The sequence below is a fragment of the Myotis nattereri genome, assembly GCF_964212035.1.
Source record: "Myotis nattereri genome assembly, chromosome: X".
Classification (NCBI taxonomy): domain Eukaryota; kingdom Metazoa; phylum Chordata; class Mammalia; order Chiroptera; family Vespertilionidae; genus Myotis; species Myotis nattereri.
This window is the reverse complement of record NC_138078.1, coordinates 80792955-80817054: the sequence shown is the minus strand read 5'-3', so window position 1 is coordinate 80817054 and position 24100 is coordinate 80792955.

Genomic DNA, 24100 nt, shown 5'->3' with positions numbered 1-24100 from the left:
AAAAATAGTAGTTTATCACTACCAAGCCAGCAATGCCAGAAATGCTAAAAGGACTCTTATAAAAAGAAGAAATAGAAGCAGGAACACAGCATAAAGAATAAAAATTACTCCAAACAAGTATCTATCAATAACCTTTAATATAAATGGACTAAATGCTCTAATCAAAGACATAGAGTGACTGAATGGGTCAGAAAAAATGACCCATATATATACTGTCTACAAAAGACCCACCTCAGAACAAGGGCACCACACAGACTGAAAGTGAAAGGATAAAAAATATTTTTCAGCCAAATAGAAATGAAAAAAAAATCTGGGGTAGCCATACTCATATTTACAAAATAGACCTCAAAGTGAAGGCCATAACAAAAGAAGGAAGGCCACTTCATAGTACTAAAGAGATAGATACGACAAAAGGATATAACTCTGGAAATCATATGTGTACGCAATGCAGGATCATCCAAATATATAAAAAAAAATTCTGGAAGATATCAAGGGAGATATTGACAGGAATACAATATAGTAGGAAACTTTAACACCCCACTGACCTCACTGGATAAATAGTCTAGACAAAAAAATCAACAAAGAAACAGCAATCATAAATGACTCAAAAGATCAGGGGGAGTTAATCAACATCTTTAGAACATTTCACCTCAAAGCAACAGGAAATACATTCTTCTCAAGTGCACATGGGACATTTTCAACAATATACCACATATTGAGACACAGGAAAAATCTCTCCAAATTCAAGAAGAATGAAGTCATATTAAGCATCTTCTCAGATTACAATGGCATAATAATAGAAATAAACAAATATAAGAACAATTTAAAAATCCAAACACTTAGAGGCTAAATTGCATGTTATTAAACAATGATATGGTTACCAAAGAGATCAAAGAAGAAATAAAAAGCATCCTGTTAACAAACAACAATGAAAACACAACAATCCAAAATCTATGGGACACAGTGAAAGCAGTCCTGTGAGGGAAGTTCATAGCTCTACAGGCCTATCTCAAAAACAAGAAAAAATAGTGATAAATGATCTAACTGTACAACAAAAAGAATTAGGAAGAGAGCAACAATAAAAGCCCAGAATGAGCAGAAGGAAGGAAATGATAAAGATCAGAGGAGAAATAAATGACATAGAGAACAACAACAACAACAACAACAACAAATCAATAAAACCAAGAGCTGGTTTTTTAAAAGTATAAACATGATTGATGAACTTCTAGTCAGGCTCACCAAGAAGCAAAGAGAGAGGACCCAAATAAAATCAGAAATAAAGAGGCTAAATAACAACAGACCCCCCAGAAAATACAAAGAATTATAAAAAAATAAATTATTATGAACAACTCAAATCTGACAAATTGATCAATCTAGAAGAAAGGGACATATTCCTAGAAAAATACGCCCTTCCAAAACTCAATCAGGAAAAAAAAAATCTGAATAGGCTGATATCTATGGAGGAAATGGAAGCATTGATCAAAAAGTTCCAGCAAACAAAAGCCCTGGACCAGATGGCTTCACAGGGGAGTTATACCAAACATTGAAAGAAAAAATAAAACCTATCCTCCTGAGACTATTCCAAAAAATTCAAGAGAAAAGATCATTTTAAAGCTCTTTCTATGGATCCAGCATTACCCTAATCCTAAAACCAGATAAAGACACTACAAAGAAAGAGAATTACAGGCCAAAATTTCTGATGAATATAGATGCTAAAATACTCAACAAAATCCTACCAAATTGAGTCCAGCATTACATTAGAAAGATAATATACCATAACCAAATGAGATTTATTCCGGGGATGCAAGGATGGTACAATATCCACAAATCAATAAACTTAATACATCACATAAACAAATTGGGGGATAAAAATTACATAATCATATCAATTAATGCAGGAAAAAAGCATTTGACAACATCGAACACCCTTTCTTGACAAAAAGCCTCAGCAAAGTGGGAATAGAGGGATCATACATCAATATAATAACAGCCTTATATGAGAAATCTACAGTCAACATCATACTCAATGGGCATCATACTCAGGTCCCCTAAGAATAGGAACAAGACAGGAATTATCACTTTCACCATGCCTGTTCAACATAGTTCTGGAAGTTTTAGCCATGGCAATCAGAGAACAAGAAGAAATAAAAGGCATCCAAATTGGAAAAGAATAATTAAAACTGTCATTATTCACAGATGACATGATATTGTACATAGGAAACCTTAGTCTATAATAAAAACTCTTAGATTTAATAAATAAATTTGGAAAAATAGCAGGATACAAAATTGACACCCAGAAATCAATGGCTTTTCTATACACCAATAATGAACTCACAGAAAAACAAACAAACAAACAAAAAACAATCCCATTTACCATTACACAAAAAAATAAATAAATAAAAATAAACTTAACTAAGGAGGTAAAAGACCTGTGCCTGGAATACTATAGGACATTCAAAAAAGAGATAGAGGAGGAGACAAGATGGTGGCAAAATAGGCAGATGTGTCCCAAGGCTTGTCCCGGAGGAAATAGAATGAGCAGGTGAAACTAATAACATCCACCCCGAATTGGTGAAGGAGACTCAGCTGGTGAGACAGTTTGCAGCCAGGAAGGGCAGAGTTCCCTTGGAAAGGTAAAAACCAGGGATCTGGGCAGGAAAGTTTGCCAGAACTCTGAGCCCAGAGGGTCAGAGGGAAACCGTGCAGCACCCAGCCATGTCCATTGGGACGGGCACAGCTGTGGAAAGGAGATCCACAGGACTGTTGGCGCCTGGGGATTCGAGATCTGGGTTCCATAATCAAGGAAGACTGAGCCTAGAGGGGGAAGCCTGAAGGGCTGACCAGACCACACAGTGCCTGTAAGAGAGGAGCTCACAAAGACTCAGTCCTTCCCGTTTCTGTGGCCGGCGTTTTTGTTTGTTTGTTTTCACTGAACCCTGTTCATAGGAAATTTCGGATACAGACACTCACCCATGCTGAGGTGCAGGAGAAGGTGCAGACGAGTGGAGTCCGGGGAGAGGATGGGGAGTGGAGGGGGTCCAGGAGAGGTGGCAGCAAGTTGAGTGCTGAGTCATGCCTGAGCCCAGGACCTGGGCAGCCATTTTCTCCTGTAGATATAGCCCCGCCCTCCAGTTTTCAGGCAATGAATACAGCTACATCCAAATTCCACCCTGAATGGTACAAAGGATTAAAAAAATCTTAATAGTCCCTGGGAGTCCACAGGGCCTGGCCTACAGAGAGGCCTTAAGTCCCAGCAACAGAAAAATAAAAAAAAATTGCCGACATTCCAAAAGACTGGAATCTTAAGCCAGCCAAAGGAACAACATTTCAATTTTTCATTTTTATTTTTATTTTTTTATTATTTTGTTAGCTCTTTGTTTTGCTTTTTTCTTTGTTTTCCTTTTTTTGTTTGTTGCTTCTTTTTTATATTTCTTTTCACATTATTTTCCATCATTCTATTTTATTTTATTTTTACTTGCTATTTTCTATTTTTATACCAATTTTTTGTAAATATATTGTTTTGTTCTCCTCTTTTCCTTCTTATCTACTCATCCTTTTCTACTTACTATATACTGAATTGAGGTCCTCCCCATATTTGTCCAATTCTTAACCTTATTTTCTGTATATGAGCTCAGCCTCTACAGATTCTGCCCCTACCCGCTTTGCTGGGTGTTTGGTGTTTGTATTTGTTTGGTTTATCTATTGGTTCTGTGGTGTTTTCTCCATATATATATATATATATACATATATATATATATATTCTACCTTTTCTTTTCTCTCCTATCTTTTTTTCTCTCTTAGATATCATTTGTGCTCTCTTTTCTCTCTCCTAATTCTCTTTTCTCAGGAGGTCACTTATATTGGGGTTATCAGTGCTGTGAGTACATTCATGCTTTGTTCCCTTTGTGTCATGTCTTGTTAAGGTGAATTTTATCCTGTCTGGCTAATGTGCTGGAGAGCGAGCCACATAACCAGACACCTAGAGAGGAAACTCCATCCATGAAAGGGTCAATTACAATCTAGACTGAGCTACAGAGGCAGGAAGAAGGCAGCAGCGAGGGAGCAAAAGAGCAGTGTGCGGTTATGTGTGGGTGGTGTGTGGGTGGGTGGGTGTGAATGAGGCACAGTTAGACCCCTCAGGACCTTCGGGGGCAGGCTAACTGGGCTAACCTAACTAGGCAGCCTCTGCTACCATTGCAAACAGTACCAGGAGGCCAGCTCTTCTTCAGAGGCCTTGCCTTTTTGAAGGAGAGAGCCGATGTAACTGAGAGTCCAGCCTCACCTCCACCCAGGGTGCCCTCAGGTAACACCTGGGACTCTACAGCCACCCCTGCTAGGGACCTGCTACCTTGGCTGTGGTCCTAGGGTCACTGTGTCTCCAGCCACCCCGAGTGCAGGCTTCTGTGAGTTCTGAAGCATGCTCCCCTCTGACTGGCCCAACGCTTTACTCCAGGGTACTGCAACCATGCAAGAAGCAAACACGTGAGCAGCCCGCTCCTGTCCAAGAAGCATCAAGCCTGCAAGCAGCCTGCCCCAGGCCTAAAAGCAGCAGCCTCACATGGCCTGCCCCTGTCCAAAGAGCAACAACTGTGTGAGGAGCCCACTCTCCTGTATGAGGAGCAGCAGCCACATGACCAGTCTACCCACTGCTGAAGAGCGGCAGCCCCATGCAGCCTTCCCCCATCTGAGGAGCAGCAGCTGTGCACAGCCCGCACCCTGCACCAGTCCTGGCAGCAGCAGCTGCACAAGCAACCTGCCCTCGTCCAAGCAGCAGCAGCCTCATGAGCAATGTGCCCCAATATAAGGAGCAGTAGCTGTGTGAGCAGCCCGCCCCCCATCTAAGGAGCAGCAGCTCCACAAGCAGCCTGTCCCCATTTGAGGAAGAGCAGCAGCCTGGTCTGGTCCAAGGAGCATCAGCCACACGAGCAGACCGCCCACATCTGAGGAGCGGCAGCCATGCACAGCCTGCACCAGACCGAGGAGCAGAGCCACACACAGCTTGAACCTGTCCAACGAGCAGCAGTAGGGTGAGTGGCCCACCCCTGTACGAGGAGGAGCAGCCACGCGTGCAGCTCACTCCCATCAGAGGAACAGCAACTGCACAAGCAGCCCATCTCCCATATGAAGAGCAGCAGCTGCATGATCAGCCCACCCCTGTCTGAGGAGCAGCAGCCCTGCAATCAACCTGCTCCTGTCCAAGGAGCAGTAGCCTCACAAGCAGCCCACACAATCAGAGGAACAGCAGCAGCATGAAGCCAGCCCTCATCCAAGGAACAGCAGCCATGTGAGCAGTCCGCCCCAGTCCAAGGAGTAGGAACTGTGTGCAGCTTGTGCCCATCCAAGGAACAGCAGCCTCATGATCAGCACACCCTCTGTCTGAGGAACAGAAGCTGTGTGAGAAGCCTCCCCCCACCAGCCAGAGGAGCCACCACGGCTGCTAACAGCACCCACCAGAGGAACTGCTGCCAACTGAGGAGCAGCTGCTACCACAACCACCCGAGGAGCAACCGCAGCCCAAAGAGCCACTGCCACCAAAGAAGCAACCCCTGAACGACTCAACATATAGATCTGTCAGTGAGATCAAACATAGGTAGACAAAGAAACCCCCAAAGGAAAGAAAAGGAGGATTTGCCAGAAAAGCAGCTAAGTGAAGCCGAGACATGCAATATGTCAGAAAAAGAATTCAGAATAAGGGTCTTAGAGTTCATAAACCGGATGGAGGAAAAAATCAACTCATGCAAGAATCAAGAAGAAATGGATGAAAAAACAACAACTTATGTAAGAATCAAGAAGAAATGAAGAGTGATTTAGCTGCAATAAAAAACACCATGGAAAGTTTCAACAGTAGACTAGGAGAAGCGGAGGACAGAATTAGCAAATTAGAAGACAGGGAAGCAAAACACACCCAAACTGAACTTCAATTGGAGAAAAAAATTAAAAGACAGGAGGAGAGCCTAAGGGAGCTATGGGACAACATGAAACGAAGCAACATATGATTAACAAGGGTGCCAGAACAACAGGAAGAAGAACAAGGGTTAGAAAACCTGTTTGAAGAAATATTGTCCGAAAAATTCCCTGATGGGAAGAAAAAAGTCATACAAACACAGAGAGTCCGAAACATGATGAACCCGAAAAGACCCACACCAAGACACATCATAATTGTGATGGCAAATATTCAGGACAAAGAGAGAATCTTAAAGGCTGCGAGAGAGAGAGAGAGTTACTTACAAGGGATCTCCCATTAGATTATCAAATGATTTCTCAACAGAAACACATGAGGCCAAAAAGGAATGGAAGGAAATTTACAAAGTGATGCAAAGCAATGTACTGAATCCAAGAATACTCTATCCAGCAAGGCTATTATTCAAAATTGAAGGGGAAATAAGGAGCTTCACAGACAAAAAAAGGCGAAGGGAGTTTATCACTACCAAACCAGCAATGAGAGAAATGATAAAGGGACTGGTGAAAAAGAAGAAATAAAAATGTAAGAAAGAACACAGGCACAAAAAATAAAAATGGTTACAAACAAGTACTTTTCAATAATAACTTTTAACGTAAACGGACTTAATCAGCGGTTCTCAACCTGTGTGTCGCCACCCCTTTGGCAGTCGAATGACCCTTTCACAGGAGTTGCCTAAGACCATCCTGCATATCAGATATTTACATTACAATTCATAACAGTAGCAACATTACAGTTATGAAGTAGCAACGAAAATAATTTTATGGTTGGGTCACAACATGAGGAACTGTAATTAAAGGGCCAGAAGGTTGAGAACCACTGTACTAAATGCTCCAATCAAAAAACATCAAGTAGCTGAATGAATAAAAAAACATGACCCATATATATGCCGTCTATAAGAAACCCACCTCAGAACAAGGGACTCACACAGACTGTAAGAGAAGGAATTGAAAAATATCTCTCAGGCAAATGGAAATGAAAAAATAAAAAAGCTGGGGTAGCAATACTTATATCTGACAAAAGAGACCTCATAGAGAAGGCCATAACAAGAGATAAGGAAGGCCACTTCATAATACTAAAGAGATCGATAAACAAGAGGATATAACCCTGATAAACATATATGCACCCAATGCAGGAGCACCCAAATACATAAAAAGACTCCTGGAAGATATCAAGGGAGAGATTGACAACAATACAGTCATAGTTGGGGACTTCAATACACCATTGACATCACTGGATAAATCCTCTAGACAAAAAATTAGCAAAGAAACAGCAATCCTACATGACTCACTAGATCAGATGGACTTAATTGATATCTTTAGAACAATTCCCCCAAAGCCACGGAATATATGTTCTTCTCAAGTTCACATTGGACATTTTGTTAATCAGCTTAACAATAACCCACAACCGTCGGACCAACTCACATTGGACATTTTGAAAAATAGACCACATATTATATCACAAGCAAAGTCTCCCCAAATACAAGAAGATTGAAATCACATCAAGCATCTTCTCAGACCACAATGGCATAATATTAGAAGTAAACTACAATAAAAACAATCCAAAAAATTCAAATATTTGGAAGCTAAATAGCATGCTATTAAACAATGATGGGGTTACCAAAAAGATCAAAGAAGAAATTAAAAACATCCGGGAAGTGAATGATAATAAAAACACAATAATCCAAAATCTATGGGACACAATGAAAGCAGTCCTGAAAGGGAACTTTATAGCTCTACAGGCCTACCTCAAAAAAAAAACAAACAAGAAAAAATGGTAGTGAATCACCTAACTCTACAACTCAAAGAATTAGAAATAGAGCAACAAGAAAAGCCCATAGTGAGCAGAAGGAAGGAGATTATTAAGATCAGAGCAAAATAAATGGAATAGAGACAAAAAAAATACAAAAGATCAATGGAACTAAGAGCTGGTTCTTTGAAAGGATCAATGAGATTGATGAACTTCTAGCCAGACTCACCAAGAAGCAAAGAGAGAGGACCCAAATAAACAAAATCAGAAATGAAAGAGGTGAAATAACAATAGACCCTACAGAAATACAAAGGATTATTTTTAAAAAAATTACTATGAACAACTCTATTCCAACAAAAATAGACAACCTGAAGGAAATGGACATATTCCTAGGAAAATACAACCTTCCAAAACTCAATCAGAAAGATACAAAAAATCTCAATAGGCTGATAACTATGGAAGAAATTGAAGCAGTCATCAAAAAGCTTCCAGCAAACAAAAGCCCAGGGCCAGACAGTTTCAAATGGGAGTTTTACCATTCAAGGAAGAGCTAAAACCTATCCTCTTCAGACAATTCCAAATCATTAAAAAGGAAGGAATACTTCCAAGCTCATTCTATGACGCCAGCATCACCCTAATACCAAAACCAGATAAAGACAACACAATGAAAGAGAACTACAGGCCAATATTCCTCATGAACATAGACCCCCAAAATCCTCAACAAAATTCTAGCAAATTGGATTCAGCAGTACATAAGAAAGATCATACACCATGACCAAGTAGGATTTACCCCAGGGTTGAAAGGATGGTACAATATCTGCAAATCAGTAACACTGATACATCACATAAACAAATTGAAAGACAAAAATCACATACTCATATCAATTGATGCAGAAAAAGCATTTGACAAAATCCAACACTCTTTCTTGATAAAAACTCTCAGCAAAGTGGGAATATAATGATCATTCCTCAACATAATAAAAGTCATATATGACAAACCCACAGCCAACATCATACTCAATGGGCAAAAACAAAAGTCGTTTCCCCTAAGAACGGGAACAAGACAGGGATGCCCACTTTCACCACTCCTGTTTGATATAGTACTGGAAGTGCAAGCCATAGCGATCAGACAAGAAGAAGACATAAAAGGCATCCAAATTGGAAAAGAATAAGTAAAACTGTCCTTATTCGCAGATGACATGATACTGTACGTAGAAAACCCTAAAGACTCCATAAAAACACTATTAGACTTAATAAATGAATTCGGCAATGTAGCAGGATATAAAATTAACACCAAGAAATCTATGCCATTTCTATAAATCAATAATAAAATTACAGAAAGAAAGACTGAAAAAGCAATCCCATTTATGATTGCACCCAAAAAATTAAGACACCTTGGAATAAACTTGACTAAGGTGGTAAAAGACCTATATGCGGAAAACTACAGGACACTGAAAAAAGAGATAGAGGAAGACATAAACAGATGGAAGAACATACCGTGTTCATGAATTGGTAGAATCAACATCATCAAAATGTCTATACTACCCAAAGCAATCTATAGATTCAATGCACTCCCCATTAAATTACCAAGGGCACATTTCACAGACCTAGAACACAAACTCTCCATAAATTCATCTGGGGAAAAAAAAAAAAGACCCCGAATAGCTGCAGCAATCCTGAGAAAGAAGATCAAAGTTGGTGGGATCTCAATACCACATATCAAGCTGTATTACAAAGCCACTGTTCTCAATACTGCCTGGTACTGGCACAAGAACAGACATATAAATCAATGGAATAGAATAGAGAACCCAGAATTCGACCCAAACCACTATGCTCAATTAATATTCGTCAAAGGAGGCAAGAACTTACAATGGAGTCAAGACAGTCTCTTCAATACACGGTGTTGGGAAAATGGGGCAGATACATGCAAAAAGATGAAACTAGGCCACCAACTTATACCATACACAAAAATAAACTCAAAATGGATAAAGGACTTAAACATAAGACAAGAAACAATAAAAAACTAGAGGGATCCACAGGCAGCAAAATAGCAGACATATGCTGAAGCAAATTTTTCACTGATAGTGATCAAAAATTCATTTGGATTAAAAAATTATCCCAAATAGCCATAGCAATCCTAAGAAAGAAGAACAAAGTTGAAGGGCTCACAATACCAGATATCAAGTTATATTACAAAGCTACGGTTCTCAAACTGCCTGGTACTGGCAAAAGAACAAATGCATTGACCAAAGGAACAGAACAGAGAACCCCAAAATAGACCCAAGCTATTATGGTCAATTAATAGTTGACAAAGTGGTAAGAGCATACAATGGAGTCAAGGCAGACTCTTCACTAAATGGTGTTGGGAAAATTGGACAGGTACATGCAAAAAAAATTAAACTAGACCACCAACTTATACCATACACAAATATAAACTCAAAATGGATAAAGGAATTAAACATAAGATGGGAAACCATAAAAATACTAGAGGAATCCAAAGGCAGTAAAATCTCAGACATATGTCGTAGCAATATCATTACCGATACAGCTCCTAAGATAATGGAAACTAAGGAGGAAATAAACAAATGAGGATACATAAAAACTAAATGCTTCTGCACAGCAAAAGGAACTATCAACAAAACAACAAGAAAGCTCACTGCATGGGAGAACATATTTGCCAATGTTATGTCTGAAAAGGTCCTAATCTTCAAAATTTGTAGGTATCTCATACAACTTAACCAAAGGATGATAAACAACCCAATCAAAAAATGGCCAAAGGACTTAGACACTTTTTGAAAGTGGACATACAGAAGGCCAAGAGACATATGAAACATGCTCAAAGTCACTAATCATCTGAGAGATGCAAAACAAAATGGCAATGAGATACCATTTCACACCTGTCAGGATGCCTATCATCAACAAATCTACAAATGACAAGTGCTGGATGTGGAGAAAAAGGAACCCTCATGCACTGATATTCATAGCAGCACAATTTACAATAGCTAATATTTGGAAACAGCCTAAGTGCCCATTAGCAGATGAGTGGATTAAAATGCTGTAGCACATCTACACAATGGAATACTACACAGCTATAAAAAAGAAGAAACTTTTACCATTTACAACAGCATGGATGGACATGGAAAGCATTATGCTAAGTGAAATAAGGCAGTCATAGAAAGATAAATATCACATGATCTCACTCATTTGTAGAATATAATGAACAATATAAACTAATGGACAAAAATAGATCCAGAGACAGAGAAGCATGGAAAAGACTGTTCAACCTCAGAGGGAATGCGGAGGGGCTGGAGGGTAAGAGATCTACCAAAGGACTTGTATGCATGCATATAAGCATAACCAGGGGACAAAGAATCTAGGGGTTTAGGGCATCAGTGGGGGTTCACGGTATCCAGGGAGAGGTCAATAGGGAGAAAAGGAGGCATATGTAATTCTATATGCAATACTTTAAACAATAAAGAATATTTAAAAAAAAATGAAATGAATAATATTGTTCAATGTATTTTATTTCTGGCCTCTTTTCCTGAGAATTTTGTTCATGAGATCTATTTGTTATTTATAGCTCTAGTTCATAGATCATGACTATTTTATCTACTCTACTATTAATTGACTTTTGTGTTGTTTCTAGTTCCAGAGTCTTAAGGATAGTGCTGCTATAAACATTCTAGCACTTGTCTCTTAATGCATAATAATATATATTTCTATGAGGTATAAATCTAAATGTGGAATTGCCATTTTATCACAGATTATATTTGTTCAACTTTCATGCCTGTTTTTCTACTTTTCTGTATGTTTTATACTTGATTTATACTAGTATTTTATGTATTCCAAATACAAGTGTTGGGATGTAGAAAAAAAATAGTGAGACAATTCCAGGGAGACTTATCTAACTGGAAGTATGTATTTACATTTCAAGGTGGAGATTAGATGCAAGAAGGTAGTAAGACATCTAAGTCTTAAAATCTGGAGCCTGCTATTTAGCTAGCTGTGGGCGAAAGGCATTTACATTTTAAAAGGTTGAAGTGAGAAACTAGATTATTTCCCTTCAGTCTCTCCAAGAAACAAAGGTTTTTCTGTTGTCTTTGGATTGTGGCATTCATCACAAGGAATAGGACAAACAAGGAAGGCATGCAATTATTAGATCTCCTTGCTTATGGATTAAAGATAACATTAAAAATATAAATATTAGAAAAAAACTTAAATGAAGGGTCCTTATGACTATGATTAGAGTTAGTTTTAAATCCTAGCTCTAGGAATCATCACAATCTCTCTGTTTGGTTATTTAGCATGAATTTACACTAAAAATAGACACATAGATGAAAAATAATTTGCCCCTTAAAAGTTCATTGTCCAGATCAAAATTTTGTAAACCAAATTAATAAATGAAAATTATTTCTATTTAATAACATTACTTAATTATATCTTATTGAGAAATAAAATAATATTTACAATTTTATTTAACAATTTTTTTCTTTATTGTTGAAAGTATTACATATGTCATCTTCTCTCCCAAGTGACCTCTCCCAGCCCGGGTTCGCCCTCCACCCCAGGCCTAAACCACCCTATTATCTGTATCCCTGGCTTATGCATATATGCATACAAGTTCATTGGTTGATATTTCCCACCCACACACCTTCCCCTGCCTTCCCTATGAGGTTTGACAGTCTGTTCAATGCTGCTATGTATCTATCATTGTAGTTTGCATCTCTGGAATGATTAGTAACTTTGAGCTTTTTTTCATATGCATTTTGGCCTTCCATAGGTCCACTTTGGAGAAGTGACTTTTTAGGTCCCTTGCAAATTTTTTTGATTGGATTGTTTATATTCATTTTGTTAAGTTGTATGAGTTCCCTATATATTTTGGAGATTAACCCCTTATTGAATGTATCATTGGCAAATACACTGAGCGGCTAGATTATTATGACCATCAGGCGTTTGTAGGCAAATTAGCTATAATTTTGCGCTGAAGTTGCAAGAGAGCCAGACCATTATAAATAGAGAAGCAGGTTGTTTACCATGACAGTAGAAGTGATTTTTTTCTGAAGATATGGGTAAACAACATGATTTAACAGCCTTTGAACATGGGATATATATATCTACACTAATAAAAGACAAAGATGCTAATTGACCGCACCTTTGCTATGCCCTAAGCCACGCCCACCAGCCAATCAGAGTGACTATATGCAAATGAACCCAACCAAGATAGCAGCTGGCAAAAACGGAGTTGGAGCAAGCAGGAAGCTTGGTTGCCCTCTGATGGAGGAAGCCAAGCCTCCTGCCAGCCCTGAGCCAGCTGTAGCCTCCTCTAAAGGCAACAAAGTTTCAATTATAGAAGATAAACAAATCCAAGATACCTGCTTCCAGTCAGCCTCCACTGGGAGCTTGGGTGGCTGGGTGTTGTGGCCAGCCTGCAAACAGCCATCAGCCCCTCACCCAGGGTAGCCAGGAACTCCTATATAATAATAGGGTAATATGCAAATTGACCCTAACAGCAGAATGACTGGGAATGACTGGTCACTATGACACACACTGGCCACCAGGGGGCAGATGCTCAATGCAGGAACTGCCCCCTTGTGGTCAGTGCACACCCACAGGGGGAGCTATGCTCAGCCACAAGCCAGGATGAGGGCTGCCAGTACACCGGTGGTGGTGGGAGCCTCTCCTGCCTCCTCAGCAGTGCTAAGGATGTCCAACTATAGCTTAGCCTCTCCCCGCTGGCAAGTGGACAACCCCCAAGGGCTCCCAGGCTCCCAGAGGGATGTCTGACTGCCAGCTTAGGCCCGTTCCCCAGGGAGTGGGCCTAAGCCAGCAGGTGGTCATCCCCGACGGGTCCCAGACTGTGAGAGGGCACAGGCTGGGCTAGGGACCCCCACAAGTGCACAAATTTTTGTGCACCAGGCCTCTAGTATATCCTATCTAATAAAAGAGAAACATGGTAATTAGCGTACATCCGTTACCCTTCCCATTGGCTAATCAGGGTGATATGCAAATTAACTGCCAGCCAAGATGGCGGTTGGCAGCCAGGTAGCTTGAAACTAACATGAGGCTTGCTTGCTTCAGTGATGGAGGAAACCAACGTTCCCCGCCTGCCTTGCCGGCCTCTGAGCTTGTAGTTTAAAACATAGTTACAAATATAGAAGCTAAACAAAACCCCAGAAACCTGTTTTCAGCGAGCTGGGATCTCAGAGCTGGAGTTGATACAGTGTTTCGATTATAGAGCACCAACAAACCTATTCCTGCTTTCAGCAGCAGAGGCCTCATACCTGCAGTCAGAGTTAAAGCTGGCCCAGAATAAAAAAAGAAAAAGAAAAAAAGAAGCAGTTGGGAACTTCAGTCACCCGCCAGCCTGAAAACAGTCCTCAGCCCCTCACCCAGACTGGCCAGGCACCTCAGTGGGAACCCCCACCATGAAGGGTGTGTGACCAACTGCAAACAGCCATCATCCCCTCACCCAGGCTGGCCAGGCACCCCAGTGGGGACCCCCACCCTGATCCAGGGCACCCTTCAGGGCAAACCAGCTAGCCCCCACCCATGTACCAGGCCTCTATCCTATATAGTAAAAGGGTAATATGCCTCCCAGCACCAGGATCAGTGGAGCCGCAAGGCCTCCTGGCACCGGGATCAGCATGACAGGGGGCAGCGCCCAAACCCCCTGATCGCCCTGCAGCTCTGTGTGTGACAGGGGGTGGGGCCACAACCTCCCTATCCACCTTGCTCAGTTCCTGACAGGGGAAGGTGCCCCAACCCCCTGATCAGCCCTGCTCTGTGCCTGATAGGGGGGAGCTCCCCAAACCCCTGATTGCCCTGCGACTAGGTGTGTAACAGCGTGCGGCGCCCCAACCCTCTGATCGGCACTGCTCTATGTGTGACAGGGTGCGGCGCTCCAACCCCCCCCCCCCACGGTCCCTGCTCTGTGTGTGATGGGGTAGAACCATAACCTCCCCATCAGCCCTGCCCTGAGTGTGAGAGTGGTGGCGCTCCAACCCCCTGATCCACCCTGCCCTGTGCGTGACAGGGGGGAGCTCCCCAACCCGCTGATTGACCCTGCTCTGTGAGTGACAGGGTACAGAGCCACAACCCCCCTGATGGGCCCTGCTCTGTGGGTGACAGGGGGCAGCGCCCCAACCCCCTGATTGGCCCTGCTCTGTGAGTGACAGGGGATGGCGCCGCCACCTCCCCATTGACCCTGCTTTGAGTGTGACAGGGGGCGGTGCCGCAACCCCCCAATCGGCCCTACCCTGAGCGTGATTGAGGGTGGCATTTCAACCTCCCAATCTGCCCTGCTCTGTGCATGACAGGGGGCGGCGCCCCAACTCCCTAATCGGCCTTGCTCTGAGCCCGACCAGGGGCTGCACCTAGGGAATGGGCCTGCCCTCTGCCACCCGGGAGCAGGCCTAAGCCAGCAGGTCATTATCTCCCAAGGGGTCCCAGACTGTGAGAGGCACAGGCCAGGCTGAGGGACCCCCCTCCCCCCCAAGTGCACAAATTTTTGTGCACCAGGCCTCTAATATATATATATTATATATATATAATATATATATATATAGAGAGAGAGAGAGAGACCAGGTTATTATTACAACCCCATCAGGACTTCGTTGGGGCACATTTTGCCTTCAATACTGTGGTGATGCTTCTTGGCATTGACTCCACGAGATGTTGAAAGATGATGTGAGGAATATGACACCATGCCTGATGAATAGCACTGTCCAGTTTTGTGGGATTTGATGGTTGTGGAACCAGCTGCCTGATGGCTCTTTTAACTTCGTCCCACCAATGCTCAATTGGATTGAGATCTGGCGATTGTGGGGGCCACCTAAGCAAGGTAAAGTCTCCCTCATGTTCTTGAAAGCACTCCTGCACAATACAAGCAGAGCATCATGACATGGTACATTGTCTTGTTGGAAGAAGCCATCTCCATTGGGATACGCCATCAACATGATAGGATGAACTTGATCATCAATGATACTTAGGTATATTGTGCTATTCAGACATTGTTCCACATGAGTTAAAGGGCCCAAATTATGCCAAGGAATCATGCCCCAAACCATAACACTGCCCCAAACCTGCTTGAAGGGTTGTACTCATGCATGTGGGGTGCATGTTTTCATGCTGTTTCCGCCAAATTCTCACTCTGTCATCCGCATGATGCAACTGGAAATGTGATTCATCCGACCACATGACTTTTTTCCAATGCTTGACTGTCCAATCCCTGTGTTCCTGTGTGAATTGGAGACCCTTTATCTTGGTAACTGCAGACAGCAAATGTGTTTGAACAGGCTTTCGGCTTCCATATCCCATACAATGCAGTGTATAACTAATTTGCCTACAAACATTAGGTGGTCATAATAATCTGGCCACTCAAAAAAAATATATATATATATCTCCCACATTCAAAGGCTGTTCAATCATGTTGTTTTCCATATCTTCAGAAAAAAGTCACTTCTACTGTTGTGGTAAACAACCTGCTTCCCTATTTATAATGATCTGGCCCTCTAGCAACTTCAGCATGAAAGTATAGCTACTTTACCTACAAACGTCAGGTGGTCATAGTAATCTGGCCACTCAGTATATGTTCTCCCATGCAGTGGGCTCTCTTGATGGTTTCTTTTGCTGTGAAGAAACTTCTTATTTTTGATGTAGTCCCATTTGTTTATTTTTTCCTTAGTTTCCATTGTCTTTGGATGTGTTTCAGTAAATATATTGTTACGAGAGATGTCTGCGATTTTTCTGTCTATGGTTTCTTCTAAGATTTTTATGGTTTCATGTCTTACATTTAAGTTACCCATTTTGATTTTATTTTTGTGTATGTGGTAAGTTGGTGGTGTAGTTTCATTTTTTTTGCATGTATGTGTCCAATTTTTCCAGCACCATTTTTTAAAGAGACTGTCTTGATTCCATTGTATGGTCTTGACTCCTTTGCAAAATAATAATTGAGCATAATGGCTTGACTAGATTTTTGGGGTCTCTGTTCTGTTCCATTGGACTATATGCCTGTTCTTGTGCAAGTACCAGGCTGTTTTGAGTCCAGTGGCTTTGTAGTATAACTTGATATCTGTTATTGTGATCTGTCCAAATTTGTTCTTCTTTCTCAAGATTTCTGTGGCTATTTGGGATCATTTATGATTCCATATAAATTTTTTGAGAGTTTTTCTAGGTCTGTGAAATATGCCTTTGGTGTTTTAATAAGGATTTCATTGAATCTATAGATTGCTTTGTGTAGTATAACATTTTAATGATGAACACGGTATATTATTCCACTTGTTTCTATCTTTATCTATTTTTTCAACATCCTATAGTTTTCAATTACAATTCTTTTACCTCCTTGGTTAAGTTTATTCCTAAGTATCTTAATATTTTTGTTGCAATGGAAGTAGGATTGTTTTTTAATTTATCTTTCTGAGAGTCCATTGCTGGTATACAAAAATTGGTAGGCCGAAACCTGTTTGGCTCAGTGGATAGAGCGTCGGCCTGCGGACTGAAGGGTCCCAGGTTCTATTCCGGTCAAGGGCATGTACCTGGGTTGCGGGCACATCCCCAGTAGGAGATGTGCAGGAGGCAGCTGATCGATGTTTCTCTCTCATCGATGTTTCTAACTCTCTATCCCTCTACCTTCCTCTCTGTAAAAAATCAATAAAATATATATTTAAAAAAATTAAAAAAAAATTGGTAAATTTCTGGGTGTTAATTTTGTATCCTGCTATGTTGCCAAATTCATTTATTAAATCTAGCAGTTTTTTATGGGTCTTTATGGTTTTCTATGGACAATATTATGTCATCTGCAAATAACTAAAGTTTTACTTCCTCCTTTCCAATTTCTATGTCTTTTATATCTTTTTCTTGTCTGATGGCTGTGGCTAGCACTTCCAGTACTCTAGAACAGGACTGGTGAAAGTGGGCATCCCTGTCTTGTTTCTGTTCTTAGGGGATATGGATTTGGTTTTTGCCCATTGAGTATAATGTTGGCTGTATATTTGTCATATAAGGCTTCATTATGTCGAGGTATGATCCCTCTATTCCCACTTTGCTGAGAGTTATTATCAAAAAAGGGTGTTAGATTTTGTCAACAGTTTTTTTTGGTAACCATTGGTATGATCATGTGAGTTTTGTCTTGCAATCTATTAAGTGCTGTATCACATTTATTGATTTGTGAATATTATACCAGCCTAGCATCCCTGGAATATATCCCACTTAGTCATGGTGTATGATCTTTTAAACGTATTGCTGGATCCAATTGCTAATATATTTTTGTGGATTTTAGCATCTATGTTCATCAGGGATATTGGCCTGTAATTCTTTTTATTTATAGTGTATTTATCTGGTTTTGGGTGATGCTGGCCTCATAGAAAGTGCTTCAAAGTGTTCCTTCCTCCTGATTTTTGGGGGGATAGTTTTAGGAGGATATGTGTTAGTTCTTCTTTGAATGTTTGTTAAAAATCCCCTGTGAAGCCTTCTGGACCAGGGCATTTGTTTTCAGATTTTTATTTTTATTTTTTATTTTTGTCATTACTGCTTCAATTTTATCAATAGTTATTAACCTATTCAAATTTTCTGATTCTTTCTGATTGAGTTTTGGAGGATTGTATTTTTCTAGGAATATGTCCATTTTATCAAGGTTTTCCAGTTTGTTGGAAGAGAGTTGTTTAGAGTATTTTTTTAATGTTCCTTTGAATTTCTTTGGGGTCAGTTGTTACTTCACTTCTTTTGTTTCTGATTTTGTTTATTTGGGTCCTTTCTCTTTGCTTCTTGGTGAACCTGGCTAAAGGTTCATCAATTTTGTTTATCATTTCAAAGAACCAGCTCTTGGTTCTATTGATCTATTGTATTTTTTTTTGTCTCTATGTCATTTATTTCTGCTTTGATCTTTTTTAATTAAAAATTATATATATATATATATATATATATATATATATATATATATATGAAATTAAATTGAAAAAAATGTTGGACACAGTGGTCCTTATATTTATTTTTTTTATTGTTTAAAGTATTACAAATAGTAGTACATATGTCTCCTTTTTTTCTCCATTGACCTTCCCCCAGCTGTCCCTACCCCCTGGCACATTCTGCTCTGATCTTTATTATTTCATTCCTTCTACATACTCTGGGCTTATCTTGTTAATGGTTTTCTAATTCTTTAAGTTGTTAGATTAGATAACTTATTTCCATTTTTTCTTGTTTTTTTTTTAGGTTCGCCTGTAGTGCTATGAACGTCCCTCTCCTCATTGCTTTCATTGTGTCCCATCGGTTTTGAATTGTTGTGTTTTCATTTTCATTTGTTTCCAAGATTTTTTTTTTATTTATCATTTGATCTCTTTGGTAAACCATTCATTGTTTAATAGCATCCTATTTAGCCTCCATGTGTTTGATTGTTTTTGATTGTTTTTATCGTAGTTGATTTTAAGCCATTGTGATCTGAGAAGATGCTTGATATGATTTCAATCATCTTGAACAAGTAAAGATGTAGTTTTAGTCCTAACATGTGGTCTTTCTTTAAAAATGTCCCATGTGCACTTGAGGAGAATGTATATTCCGTAGCTTTGGGCTGAAATGTTTTAAAGATATCAATTAGTTCCATCTGATCTAATGAGTCATTTAGGATTGCTGTTTCCTTGTTGATTTTTTTTTGTCTAGAAGATTTATCCAGTGGTAATACTGTATAATAAACATATTAAAGTCCCCTACTATGGTTATGTTTCTGTTAGTCTCTCCCTTGATATCTTCCAGAAGTGTTTATTTTGTGCATTTTGATGCTCCTGTATTGGGTGCATGTATGTTTAGCAGAGTTATATCCTTTTGTTCTGTCAATTCCTTTAATATTATGAAGTGGCCTTCATTATGTCTTGTTATGGCCTTCACTTTGAGGTCCATTTTGTCAGGTATAAGTACACTACCCCAGCTATTTTTTCATTCCCATTTACCTCAAGATTTTTTTTCCCATTCCTTCACTTTCAGTCTGTGTGAATCCTTTGTTCTAAGGTGGGTCTCTTGTAGACAGTATATATAAATAATATTTTCTTATCCATTCAGCTACCCTATATCTTTTGATCTTTTGATTGGAGCATTTAATCCATTTACATTTGATAATAACCTTATTAGTAAGGTTATTATTGATAGTTACTTCTTTGTTGCCATTTTTAGTCATTCTCCCTGTGTTCCTCCCTCTTCTTCTCTTTCTTCTTACAAATGTTCTTTTAAGATTTCTTGCATTGCTGGTTTGGTGGTAATAAATTCCTTTAGCCTTTGTTTGTCTGCAAAATTCCTGATTTCAATTTCAAATAATACCCTGGCTGGATAGAGTAGTCTTGTATTCATTCCCTTGTTTTTCATTATGTGGTATACTTCATGCCACTCCCTTCTGGTCTGAATTGTTTTTGTTGAGAAATCAGGTGTTAATCTAATGGAAGATCCCTTGTAGATAATTTTCAGTCTCTCTCTTGCAGCCTTTAAGATTATTTCTTTGTCTTTATTTTTTTTCTTCTCATTTCTATTTTTTTTTATTTTGTTTTATTGCTTAAAGTATTACAAAGAGTATTACATAAGTCTCTTTTTTTCCCCCTTGACATTCCCCGGAATTCTCCTACCCCCAGTGTCCTGTGTCCATTGGTTATGCTTATATGCATGTATACAAGTCCTTCAATTGATCTCTTACCGCCCCCGCCCCCCCCCCCCGCCACAACCCTCCCCAGGCTTACCGCTGTAGTTTGGCAGTCTGTTCAATGCTGCTCTACCTCTGTATCTATTTTTGTTCAACAGTTTATAATGGTCTTTATTATCCATAAATGAGTGAGATCATGTGGTATTTTTCTTTCATTCACTGGCTTATTTCACTTAGCATAATGCTCTCCAGTTCCATCCATGCTGTTGCAAATGGTAAGAATTCCTTTTTTTACAGTAGCATAGTATTCCATTCTGTAGACGTACCACTGTTTTCTAATCCATTCATCTGCTGATGGGCAATTAGGCTGTTTCCAAATCTTAGCTATGGTAAATTGTGCTGTTATGAACATAGGGATGCATATATCCTTTCTGATCGGTGTTTCTGGTTTCTTGGGATATATTCCTAGAAGTGGGATCACTGGTCATATCAATTGATGCAGAAAAAACATTTGACAAAATCCAACATCCATTTTTGATAAAAACTCTCAGCAAGGTGGGAATAGAAGGATCATACCTCAACACAATAAAAGCCATATATGACAAACCCACAGCCAACATCATACTCAATGGACAAAAACTAAAACCATTTCCCCTAAGAACAGGAACAAGACAGGGATGCCTGCTCTCACCACTCCTGTTCAACATAGTACTGGAAGTATTAGCCATCGCAATTAGGCAAGAAGAAGAAATAAAAGGTATCCAAATTGGAAAAGAAGAAGTAAAACTGTCCTTATTTGCAGACGACATGATATTATACATACAAAACCCTAGAGACTCCATCAAAAAACTACTAGACTTAATACATGAATTTGGCAATGTAGCAGGATACAAAATTAACCCCAAGAAATCTGAGGCATTTCTATACACCAATAGTGAACTTTCAGAAAGAGAGATTACAAAAACAATCCCATTTACCATCGCACCAAATAAATTAAGCTACCTAGGAATAAACTTAACTAAAGAGGTAAAAGACCTCTACTCAGAAAACTACAGGACATTGAAAAAAGAGATAGAGGAAGACATAAACAAATGGAGGAACATTCCGTGTTCATGGATTGGTAGGATCAACATCATTAAAATGTCCATACTACCCAAAGCAATCTATAAATTCAATGCACTTCCCATTAAAACACCAACGGCATACTTCACAGATCTAGAACGAACTCTCCAAAAATTCATCTGGAATAAAAAAAGACCCCGAATAGCTGCAGCAATCCTGAGAAAGAACAAAGTAGGTGGGATCTCAATACCAGATATCAAGCTGTATTACAAAGCCACTGTTCTCAAAACTGCCTGGTACTGGCACAAGAACAGACATATAGATCAATGGAATAGAATAGAGAGCCCAGAAATTGGCCCGAACCAATATGCTCAGTTAATATTTGGCAAAGGAGGCAAGAACATACAATGGAGCTAGGATAGTCTCTTCAATAAATGGTGTTGGGAAAATTGGACAGATACATGCAAGAAAATGAAACTAGACCACCAACTTACACCATACACAAAAATAAACTCAAAATGGATAAAGGACTTAAATGTACGACAGGAAACCATAAAAATTCTAGAAGAATCCAAAGGCAACAAAATCTCAGACATATGCCGAAGCAATTTCTTCACTGATACAGCTCCTAGGGCACTTGAAACTAAAGAGAAAAAGAACAAATGGGACTACTTCAAAATAAAAAGCTTCTGCACAGCGAAAGAAACCATCAACAAAACAACAAGAAAACCCACTGTGTGGGAAAACATATTTGCCAATGTCATATCTAATAAGGACCTAATCTCCAAAATTTATAGGGAACTCATACAACTTAACAAAAGGAAGATAAACAATCCAATCAAAAAATGGGCAAAGGACCTAAATAGACACCTTTCAAAAGAGGACATTCAGAAAGCCAAGAGACATATGAAAACATGCTCAAAGTCACTAATCATCCGAGAGATGCAAATCAAAACAATGAGGTATCATCTCACACCTGTCAGACTGGCTATCATCAACAAATCAACAAACGACAAGTGCTGGAGAGGATGTGGAGAAAAAGGGACACTTGTGCACTGCTGGTGGGATTGCAGACTGGTGCAGCCACTATGGAAGACAGTATGGAGTTTCCTCAAAAAACTACAAATGGAACTACCATTTGTCCCTGTGATCCCACTTCTAGGAATATATCCCAGGAAACAGAAACACCAATCAGAAAGGATATATGCACCCATATGTTCATAGCAGCACAATTCAACATAGCTAAGAATTAGAAACAGCCTAAGTGCCCAACAGTAGATGAATGGATTAGAAAACTGTGGTACATCTACATGATGGAATACTATGCTGCTGTAAAAAAGAAGCAACTCCTACCATTTGCAACGGCATGGATGGAACTGGAGAGCATTATGCTAAGTGAAATAAGCCAGTCAATGAAGGAAAAATACCACATGATCTCACTCATTCATGGATAATAGAGACCATTATAAACTGTTGAACAAAAATAGATACAGAGGCAGAGCTGCCTCAAACAGATTGTCAAACTGCAGCAGGAAGGCCAGGGAAAGTTGGGGGGCAGGAGGGAGGGGTATAAGAGATCAACCGAAGGACTTGTATGCATGCATATATGCATAACCAATGGACATGGGACGCTGGGGGGTGGGGGAGGCTAGGGGATAGTCAAAGGCGGGGGAAAAAAAAGACACATATGTAATACCCTTTGTAATACTTTAAGCAATTAAAAAAATAAATAAATAAAAAATATAAGGGATATTGGGCCATACTTTCTTGTGATATCTTTGCCTGGTTTTCATGTGCTATTATTGCTGTATACATTAAACCAGTGTATGTTGGGCCAGAAATTTATTTTTATAATTATCATTTTATAGGAACCAGTAGGATAAAGATGAAAGTAAGTATATATTTATAATTTTTGTGATATCAACCTTCTTGTTTATAATTTCTGATTCTCAGCCTTTCTTCCCATGGAATTTTGCAATTTGGTGTCATTTCCTTACTACCAAACAGCTTTGTTCTCAGGTGCTGTTATTGTAAAATATATTACACTAGAGGCCCGATGCACAAAACTTTGTGCACTCGGATTGGGGAGGGGTCCCTCAGCCTGGTCTGTGCCTTCTCGCAGTTTGGGACCCCTCGGGAGATAACGACCTGCTGGCTTAGGCCTGCTCCCGGGTGGCAGAGGGCAGGCCCAATCCCTAGGTGGAGCCCCTGGTCAGGCTCAGAGCAGGGCCGATTGGGAGGTTGTGTTGCCACCCTCAGTCACGCTCAGGGTAAGGCCGATTGGGGGATTGGGGCACCACCCTGTCACACTCAAGGCAGGGTCGATGGGGAGGTTGCGGTGCCACCCCCTGTCACGCACAAAGCAGGGCCAATTAGGGGGTTGGGGCACTGCACCCTGTCACTCACAGAGCAGGGCCCATCAGGGGGGTTGGGGCTCTGTACCCTGTCACGCACAGAGCAGGGCCAATCAGGGGGTTGGGGAACTGCCCCCTGTCATGCACAGAGCAGGGCCCATCAGGGGGTTGGGGTGCCGCCCTCTATCACCCACAGAGCAGGGCCGATCAGGGGGTTGGGGCACCGCCACTCTCACACTCAAGGCAGGGCCGATGGTGAGGTTATGGCTCTACCCCGTCACACACAGAGCAGGGCCCATGGGGGGGGTGGGTTGGGGCACTACACCCAGTCACACACAGAGCAGAGCTGAACAGGTGGTTGGG